Here is a 10,670-nt window from a genome sequence, read left to right on the forward strand (position 1 = left end):
TTATTTTGAGCATATATGGCATTCAGAGTATCAATTTCAAGAACTCCCTTCCTCTGAGGCATCCCATTACTCACAGGATTCCTTTCATAAGTGTACATGAACTGGTTATTTACAACCATGTCAATGAGTTCTTGAGCTTCTGTAGGCATTTTCTTTAGGTGAATGGATCCACCTGCAGAATGGTCCAATGACATCTTAGATAATTCAGACAGACCATCATAGAATATATCCAGGATGGTCCATTCTGAAAGCATGTCAGAAGGACACTTTTTGGTCAGTTGCTTGTATCTCTCCCAAGCTTCATAGAGGGATTCACCTTCTTTCTGTCTGAAGGTTTGAACATCCACTCTAAGCTTGCTAAGCTTTTGAGGAGGAAAGAACTTGGCTAAGAAAGCCGTGACTAGCTTATCACAAGAGTTCAGGCTGTCTTTAGGTTGAGAGTCCAACCATATTCTATCTCTGTCTCTTACAGCAAATGGGAAAAGCATAAGCCTGTAGACCTCGGGATCAACCCCATTGGTCTTAACAGTATCACAGATCTGCAAGAATTCAGTTAAGAACTGAAAGGGATCTTCGGATGGAAGTCCATAAAACTTACAATTCTGTTGCATCAGAGAAACTAATTGAGGTTTCAGCTCAAAATTGTTTGCTCCAATGGCAGGGATTGAGATGCTTCTTCCATGTAAGTTGGAATTTGGTGCAGTAAAGTCAATAAGCATCTTCCTTGCATCTCCACCATTGTTATTATTTTCGGCCATGTCTACTTCTTTTTCGAAAATTTCTGTCAGATTTTCTCCAGAGAGTTGTGCTTTAGCTTCCCTTAGCTTCCTCTTCAGAGTCCTTTCAGGTTCAGGATCGGCTTCAACAAGAATGTTCTTATCCTTGTTCCTGCTCATATGAAAAAAAAGGGAACAGAAAAGAAAATATGGAATCCTCTATGTCACAGTATAGAGATTCCTTATGTGAGTATAAGAAGAGAAGAATGGAAGAAGGAAAAGATAAGAATTCGAACACAGAGGAGAAGAGTGGGTTCGAATTTTTGAGTGAAAGAGGGGTGTTAGTAGATAAATAAGTAAATAGAAGGAGATGAGAGGGAGAAGAATTCGAAGATTAAATAAAATAAAATAAAAATATTTTTGTTTTTATTTTAAATATTAGTTATAATTCAAAAATACGAAAAGGAATAAAATTAAAATTAAAATTTAAAATAATTAGTTAATGAAAAGAAATTTTGAAAAAGAGGTTAGTGATTTTCGAAAATTAGAGAGAGAAAATTAGTTAGGTAGTTTTGAAAAAGATAAGAATCAAACAAAAAGATAGGATTAATTTGAAAAAGATTTGAAAATCAATTTTGAAAAGATAAGAGGTTAGAAAAGATTTTGAAATTGATTTTGAAAAAGATTTAAAAAAGAAATTTAAAAAGATTTGATTTTGAAAGTTAAAGTTAATTACTTGACTAACAAGAAACAAAAAGATATGATTTTAAAATTTAAAGATTGAGCCTTTCTTACTAGGCAAGTAACAAACTTAAAATTTTTGAATCAATCACATTAATTGTTAGCATTAATTTCGAAAATATGAAATGGAAATAAGAAAAAGATTTTGAAAATAAGTTTTGAAAATTTCGAAATTATGAAAGAAAAAAATGAAAAAGATTTATTTTTGAAAAAGATTTTGAAAAGGATAGAATTTTTAAATTGAAAATTTGATTTGACTCATAAGAAACAACTAAATTTTAAAACTTTTTGACTAAATCAATTCAAAATTTTCGAAATTTATGAGAAGAATAAGGGAAAGATATTTTTTTGAGTTTTGAATTTTTATGAAGAGAGAGAAAAACAACAAAAAGACTCAAAACATGAAAATTATAAATCAAAACACACAATGCATGCAAGAACACTTTGGATATCAAGATGAACACCAAGAACACTTTGAATGTCAAGATGAACATCAAGAACTTATTTTTGAAAATTTTTAAGAAAAGACACACATGCAAGACACCAAACTTAGAAATTTTTAATGTTGAGACACTAACAAATTGAAAATGCATATGAGAAACAAGAAAAGATGCACAACAAGAAAATGCAATGATCAAACAAGGAAGATCATCAAGAACAACTTGAAGATCATGAAGAACATATGATGAATTTTCGAAAATTAAGAAAAAATTACAAACATGCAATGGACACCAAACTTAAAACTTGACACTAGATTCAAACAAGAAACACAAAATATTTTTTGTTTTTATGATTTTGAAATTTTTTTTGGTATTTTTCAAAAATTATTTTGAAAAAGAAAATAAGGAATTCAAAATTTCTAATGAGAATTCCAGGAATCATGCAATGTTAGTCTAAAGCTCCGGTCCAGGAATTAGACATGGCTTACTAGCCAGCCAAGCTTTCAGTGAAAGCTCCGGCCCAAAACACTAGACATGGCCAATGGCCAGCCAAGCTTTAGCAGATCATTACATACAAAAGCTAAATTGCTGAGAAAGACAAAGAAGCTCTTCTCTAATGATAGTTGAAACCTCGGTCCAAAGGATTAGACATGGCTTAACAGCCAGCCAGGATTCAACATATCTCATGAAACTCTAGAATTCATTCTTAAAAATTCTGAAGAACATAGAATAATTTATTTTTTTTTAATTTTTGAAAATAGAAATAAAAATAAAAATAAAAAGCTTAAAATTAAAATAAAATTACCTAATCTGAGCAACAAGATGAATCGTCAGTTGTCCAAACTTGAACAATCCCCGGCAACGGCGCCAAAAACTTGGTGCACGAAATCGTGATCGTTCATTCCTTGGTAACGGCGCCAAAAACTTAATACGCACGTTCATAATCTTAGTTCTTTGTCACAACTTCGCACAACTAACCAGCAAGTGCACTGGGTCGTCCAAGTAATAAACCTTACGTGAGTAAGGGTCGATCCCACAGAGATTGTCGGTTTGAAGCAAGCTATGGTCACCTTGTAAATCTCAGTCAAGCGGATTCAATTGGTTATGGAGATTTGATAATTAAAATATAATTAAAATATAAAATAGGATAGAAATACTTATGTAATTCATTGGTGAGAATTTCAGATAAGCGTATGGAGATTCTTTTGTTCCTTCTGAACCTCTGCTTTCCTACTGCTTTCATCCAATCATTCATACTCCTTTCCATGGCAAGCTGTATATTGGGCATCACTGTTGTCAATGGCTACATCCCGTCCTCTCAGTGAAAATGGTCCAAATGCGCTGTCACCGCATGGCTAATCATCTATCGGTTCTCGATCATGCTGGAATAGGATCCAGTGATCCTTTTGTGTCTGTCACTACGCCCAGCACTCGCGAGTTTGAAGCTCGTCACAGCCATCCCTTCCCAGATCCTACTCAGAATACCACAGACAAGGTTTAGACTTTCCGGATCGACAAGGTTTGAAACTCCAAATTTCCCATAAAGCTACTTGGTACACCTGAAAGTTTTTCCATATTTTATCCTTGTGTATTATATATGACATATCCAATAACAAAAATTTTTAAATTGGAACACCAATATTTTAATAGTTTTAACTGTTAGTTATATATATATATATATATATATATATATATATATATATATATATATATATATATATATATATATATATATAATATTTTAGGTTCTAAGAACGTTTTTTTACCAAACACTTCTTAGCTCCTTAGGCATAAATTCTTGAGTTCACTTTTGGTGGGTAAAGAATTGGAAAAAAAAACATTTGTATTGAATAACTCCAAACATTTTATAGTGTATAATTTATAGTGGTTTTCATAGTTGAAAATTGTCATCTCCAACTGATTACTTACCATAGTTAACACATGTCAAATATTTAATAAATAATTAGCTCATTTACAACTAGCACAGTAAAAGTAATTGTACTTAAAATTTTATTTTTTTAATTTGTTTAAATTTCAAGTTAAGTAATTGTACTTAAAACTTTATTTTTTTAAATTTGTTTAAATTTCCAGTTAATTAGACTACTGACTTGATGAATTAATATATTTTTAAGTAGAGATGACATTTAAATAATATAGGGTAGTGAGAATGGGAGACAATCTCTCATTATTTACCTTACACTCTAAAAATCCTTTCGACCCATCTTAATTCTCATTCTCTATGATTGGGAAGTATTTCGCTCCTAATAGAGATAGAGTATGTAACATAACAGATCAAGATCAAGAGGATCAAGATCAAGATCAAGAAGATCAAGACACAGTTGTTAAGTGATAGTCAAGCCTAGTTTGTTTTTAATTCTGTTATTCTGTTTTCTATTTCAACAGAATTCTATGGTAGCTTGCTATAGCAGAGTTGCCTCATCTATTGTAACACATCCAATTACTCAATGATAAATCAATAACTCATTTCAGCTCTTTACTTCATTGAAAACTCTTTCATGGTATCAAGAGCATAGGTGATAGATCCATGGCCTCAATCATCCCTCATCAGAACCCACCCACTTCTTCTTCTTCTTTCCCTTTTCCTCAACCCTTTACTGCACATGTTCTTGACAAATTGACTGAAAACACATTTCGAACCTGGGAGAAGCTTGCCCTTCACGTTATAAATGCTAATGGCCTTGCTGATCATCTTTCTGCTGACAAGGTTCCATCACAATTTGAATCCGATTCTGCAAAAGAAGCTGGTACAGAATCAAAAGCTTACAAGGATTGGAAGCAAAAAGATGATTACCTTATGACATGACTCCTTTCTTCTCTGGATCTCATGTTTAAGAATCGAATGTTGGATTGCAAGTATGCGCATCAAGCTTAGACAACTATCACTGAATATTTTGCAAAGACCTCCAAGATCAAGATTCAGCAATTGAAGAATGAATTGAAGTCTGTAAAGAAACAAGGTATGACAGCAAATGAGTATCTCAAGAAGATTCGAGACATTGTTGATTCCATGGCATCAATAGGCTACACTCTTTCCCTAGAAGATCATATATCAGCCATTACAGATGGTCTTAATTAAGATTATGCTTTATATCTCTTAATAGTATTGGGAAAATTAGAATCCATTACTCTTATTGAAGCCGAAGCACTTCTTCTTGGACATGAAGAAATGATTGAAAGGTTTAAAAAGACTACTTTAGGAATGATACAAGCACACTATACTCAATCATCATCTTTCCTTCCTAGACCACCAAATACCACAAATTATGCTCCAAGAAGAGGTCGAGGAGGAAGAAGTTCTAACAGAGGCAGGTTTGCAAATTCTGATTCTAGACCAATTTGTCAAGTTTGTGGAAGGACAGGTCATACTGCACTGTCATGTTTTCATCGCTTTAATCAATAATATCAAGCTTCTTATTCTAATGCATGAACTCCAACCCAATCTGGACTGTTACCACCTCGTACTACCTATCACAATCCAAGGGCTTATATGGTTACTCTATCTACTTTCTCAGATGCAAGATGGCTTCTTGATACGGGGGAAAGCAATCATGTCATAAATGATGCACAATCTATCTTGGCGCCCTCTGAATTTCTTGGTACAAACCAACTCCTTCTATGTAATAGATCAGGTAGTAGTATCTCTCATGTTGGACACTCATATTTGGTGAATTTAGATTCAAAGAAACACTTTCTTTTGAACCAACTTTTACTTATTCCTGAAATTACACAAAATTTAGTGAGTGTACATAAGTTTGCCACTGATAATACATGTTTTTTTTTAGTTTCACCCTAATGTTTGCTATGTGAAATCTCAAGACACCTAGGAGATTCTTCTACAAGGAGCTCCATATAATGGGGTGTACAAGTTTGATAACATTGCTGTCACAAAATCTGCACTTAAGAATAGACATATATCTCCATCAAATTCTATCTCTTGTATTTCTGTACCTGTTGCTTATGCTTCTCAATTAGACACTTACAATTTATGGCACAAATGTTTAGGTCATTGTGCATCCAAGGCTGTTGTTTCTGTAATGAACAAGTGTAATCTACCTATTTCCTTTGCTTCAATAAAATCTGGTATTTGTGAACATTGTTGTCATGCACTTGTTGCCTTTTCAATTAGATGAATTCAATTTTCATGCCCCTTTAGAAATGGTTTACAGTGACATTTGGGGCCCTGCACCATATACATCTTATCATGGTTTCATATATTATATTTCTTTTGTGGATGCTTATACTCGGTATACTTGCATTTATTTACTTCATACCAAATCACAAGCTTTTCAGGCCTTCCTTCAGTACAAAGCTGAAATGGAAACTTTCACTGGTTTAAAATTGAAACAACTGCAGACTGATCATGGCAGGAAATATCTCTCTAATGCCTCCACTCAATATTTAGCTCAATAAGTTATATCTCATCGCTTCTCCTGCCCTTATACTCATTAACAAAATGGGAGGGCAGAGGGGAAGCATAGACATGTAACTGAAGTAGGCTTGGCACTTTTAGCCACTACCTCAATCCCTTTAATTCACTGGGATGATGCTTTTATTTCTGTGACATATATTATTAATAGACTCCCTTCTCCTAACACTAATAATCTATCACCATTTGAAGTTTTACATCATCATCCACCTTATTACTCTTTCTTTAAGGTTTTTGGTTGTGCTTTTTTCCCTTGTATGAAACCTTATAATACTCATAAATTGGATTTTAAATCACAATTTTCTGTATTTTTGGGTTATGCTCCTCATCATAAAGGCTACAAATGCCTAACTAGAGAAGGTAATGTTATCATTACAAGACATGTCTTGTTTGATGAAACAGATTTCCTTATGCTGAACTCTTTCCACTTCAGAAGCCCTCCTTATCATCTGGTCAATTTCCTCATACAACCCTCCCTTTACCTTTTATTTCATTTCTTCCATCTTCTTCAAGTATGACAGAATCCTTGTCATCTTCTCCTTCGAATCCTGTCCCTAAGACCACTACTGATTCCACTCAGAACTTAGAACCTACTACTCTTGTTCCGAGGGTTACCTGAAACTGTAGGTCGATCTCGGATGAGATCTTCTGTACTGGTCAGAGATGACGTGTCCGGCTAGCTGGTGGCGGCCGGAGCTGTTGTGTCCGACTTGTTGGCTGACTTCTGATCCTTGGTCACCAGAGGGTGGGGGGTACCTGCAAGAGACTCCGATGCTTAAGTTAGCACGGGTATTAAGTAGGTTTATTGTAGAATCAGAGTATGAGTTATACCTGGGTGCTCCAGTGTATTTATAGTAGTGTGGGCTGACCTTTCAAATAAGATAAGTTAGTTATCTTATCTTATCTTATCTTTGGGTGGGGTCAACTTATCTTCAAGGGAACCGCCTTTATCTCTTTAGGCTTTGGACTGCCTTTGGATTTGGGTCGTGTTCCTCTATTTGGGCCCTTTATTGGGCTTTCCTATCGATTTGGCCGACCTCTTTGAGAAGAGGTCGGATAGCTCGACCCAGGGTGTGAACAGTGCCCCTGCTTGAGCTCGGTCTTTTTTGCTGAGGTCGAGTCCTTGACTTCGGTCCTTCTCTAGCAAAGCCGAACTCAAGCATTTTGTCAATTCCTTTCTTTGTAGAGCCTTTTTGAATGTGGAACATTTTTCTTTAAAAGCGCACGCTTTTATATCGGCACTTTGGGAACGTGCGAGGGTTTAATACCCTCATTAGTTGGCTTCAAATGCCCCGTTTCCCTTGGGTTTTATTTTGAACTTTGCCATCAGAAACGGTTTCTCTTCTTCGTTCCTCTTCGTAACTTCTCCCTTTACTCTCTCATTTTCTATTCTTCCCTAGAGTTTCACAGTTTCTTCCTGCGACACCTGCTCTACTACTGCTTTCTGCGGAAAAGGAGTGATTCTGGATTTCTCCCTCCATTTTCTTCCGGCGAATTTTTCCGTTCGAGGGTGGCTCTGTCGCTTCTTGCTCTTCATCTTTCTTTCGAGGTTTCTGATGAGCGGATAATTTATACGCTTTTTGGCATTGTTTTTAGTATGTTTTTAGTAGGATCTAGTTACTTTTAGGGATGTTTTCATTAGTTTTTATGTTAAATTCACATTTCTGGACTTTACTATGAGTTTGTGTGTTTTTTTGTAATTTCAGGTATTTTCTGGCTGAAATTGAGGGACTTGAGCAAAAATCTGATTCAGAGGTTGAAAAAGGACTGCTGATGCTGTTGGATTCTGACCTCCCTGCACTCAAAGTGGATTTTCTGGAGCTACAGAACTCGAAATGGCGCGCTTCCAATTGCGTTGGAAAGTAGACATCCAGGGCTTTCCAGCAATATATAATAGTCCATACTTTGGCCAAGAATTGACGACGTAAACTGGCGTTCAACGCCAGCCTTCTGCCCAAATCTGGCGTCCAGCGCCAGAAAAGGATCCAAAACCAGAGTTGAACGCCTAAACTGGCACAGAAACTGGCGTTCAACTCCACAAATGGCCTCTGCACGTGCAACACTCAGGCTCAGCCCAAGCACACACCAAGTGGGCCCCGGAAGTGGATTTATGCATCAATTACTTACTCATGTAAACCCTAGTAGCTAGTTTATTATAAATAGGACCTTTTACTAGTGTATTAGGCATCTTTGGACGCCTCGTTCTTAGATCAGAGGGGCTGGCCATCTCGGCCATGCCTGGACCTTCACTTATGTATTTTCATACGGTAGAGTTTCTACACTCCATAGATTAAGGTGTGGAGCTCTGCTGTTCCTCAAAGATTAATGCAAAGTACTACTGTTTTCTATTCAATTCTTCTTATTTCGCTTCTAAGATATCCATTCGCACCCAAGAACGTGATGAAGGTGATGATTATGTGTGATGCTCATCATCCTTCTCCCTTATGAACGCGTGCCTGACAAACACTTCTGTTCTACATGAATTAAGCTAGAATGAATATCTCTTAGATCTCCTAACCAGAATCTTCGTGGCGTACGCTAGAATGATGGCAACATTCAAGAGAATCCGGAAGGTCTAAACCTTGTCTGTGGTATTCTGAGTAGGATTCAATGATTGAATGACTGTGACGAGCTTCAAACTCGCGATTGTTGGGCGTTAGTGACAGACGCAAAAGGAGGGTGAATCCTATTCCAGCATGATCGAGAACCGACAGATGAATAGCCGTGCCATGACAGGGTGCGTGAGCATATGATTCACTGAGAGGAGGGGATGTAGCCACTGACAACGGTGATGCCCTTGCATACAGCCAGCCATGGAAAGGAGTAAGACTGATTGGATGAAGATAGCAGGAAAGCAGAGGTTCAGAGGAACGAAAAGCATCTCCATTCGCTTATCTGAAATCCCTGCCAATAAATCTACATAAGTATCTCTATCCCTTTTATTGTTTATTTTAATCTAATAAAGTATCATGTTTAAATCCGCCTGACTGAGATTTGCAAGGTGACCATAGCTTGCTTCATACCAACAATCTCCGTGGGATTCGACCCTTACTCACGTAAGGTATTACTTGGACGACCCAGTGCACTTGCTGGTTAGTTGTATCGAAGTTGTGACAATTATGAATTAAGATCAGAGCACCAAGCTTTGGAGCCATTACCAGGATTTGTTAGAACCTGGAGATCACAATTTCGTGCATCAAGTTTTTGGCGCCGTTGCCGGGGATTGTTCGAGTTTGGACAACTGACGGTTCATCTTGTTGCTCAGATTAGGTAATTTTCTTTTTGTTTTATTTTCAAAAATTTTTCAAAAAATCTTCTCACCTGTTTTCGAAAAAAAAAATGTTTTCAAAAATATATTTTTCTTCAAAAATTTTAAGAATGAATTCTAGTGTTTCATATAACATGTTTTAGCTTGACTGGCCATGAAGCCATGTCTAATTCCCAGGATTTTGATTGAGGACTATGAATTCATTACTTCCTGTTTCCCAAATGTTTTCAAAAAAAAAAATTATACAAAAATCCAAAAAAAATTAGAAAATCATAAAAATAAAAAAAAATATTTTTTTGTGTTCTTGTTTGAGTCTTGAGTCATATCATAAGTTTGGTGTCAATTGCATATGCATCTTGCATTTTTCGAAAATTCATGCATTCATAGTGTTCTTCATGATCTTCAAGTTGTTCTTGGTAAGTCTTCTTGTTTGATCTTGATGATTTTTTGTTTTGTGTCTTTTCATGTTTATCATATGCATTTTTGAATTCTTAGTGCCTAGGCATTAAAGAATTCTAAGTTTGGTGTCTTGCATGTTTTCTTTGCATTAAAAAATTTTTCAAAAATATGTTCTTGATGTTCATCATGACATTCATAGTGTTCTTGGTGTTCATCTTGACATTCATAGCATTCTTGCATGCATTCATTGTTTATATCAAATTTTCGAAAATAACATAAACAATTAATGTTTTGATTCAAAAATTTCAAGTTTGTTACTTGCTTGTTAAGAAAGATTCAAACTTTAAGTTCTAGAATCATATCTTGTGATTTCTTATGAATCAAGTCATTAATTGTGATTTTAAAAATCAAATCTTTTTCAAAACTAATTTCTATCATATCTTTTCAAAAATATCTTCTTATCTTATCTTTTTCAAAAATATCTTTTCAAAATATCTTTTCTAACTTCCTAACTTCTTATCTTTTCAAATTTGTTTCAACTAACTAACTAACTTTTTGTTTGTTTCTTAACTTTTTCAAAACTACCTAACTAACTCTCTCTCTCTAATTTTCGAAAATATCTTCCCTCTTTTTCAAAAATTTCTTTTTTATTAACTAAT

At 35.3% G+C, this 10,670-nt stretch overlaps 1 non-coding gene across 1 annotated transcript; it reads left to right on the forward strand.

Annotated features, from left to right (window-relative positions):
• The first annotated feature begins 248 nt into the window (after positions 1 to 248).
• On the forward strand, positions 249 to 356 carry LOC148573355 (small nucleolar RNA R71). Its single transcript, XR_015905604.1, has one exon. It is a non-coding gene; the product is annotated as a small nucleolar RNA R71 (small nucleolar RNA).
• Positions 357 to 10,670: the final 10,314 nt, after the last annotated feature.

Source organism: Arachis ipaensis, chromosome B2, assembly GCF_059453495.1.
Source record: "Arachis ipaensis isolate K30076 ecotype BB chromosome B2, ASM5945349v1, whole genome shotgun sequence".
In the NCBI taxonomy this organism is placed as follows: Eukaryota; Viridiplantae; Streptophyta; class Magnoliopsida; order Fabales; family Fabaceae; genus Arachis; species Arachis ipaensis.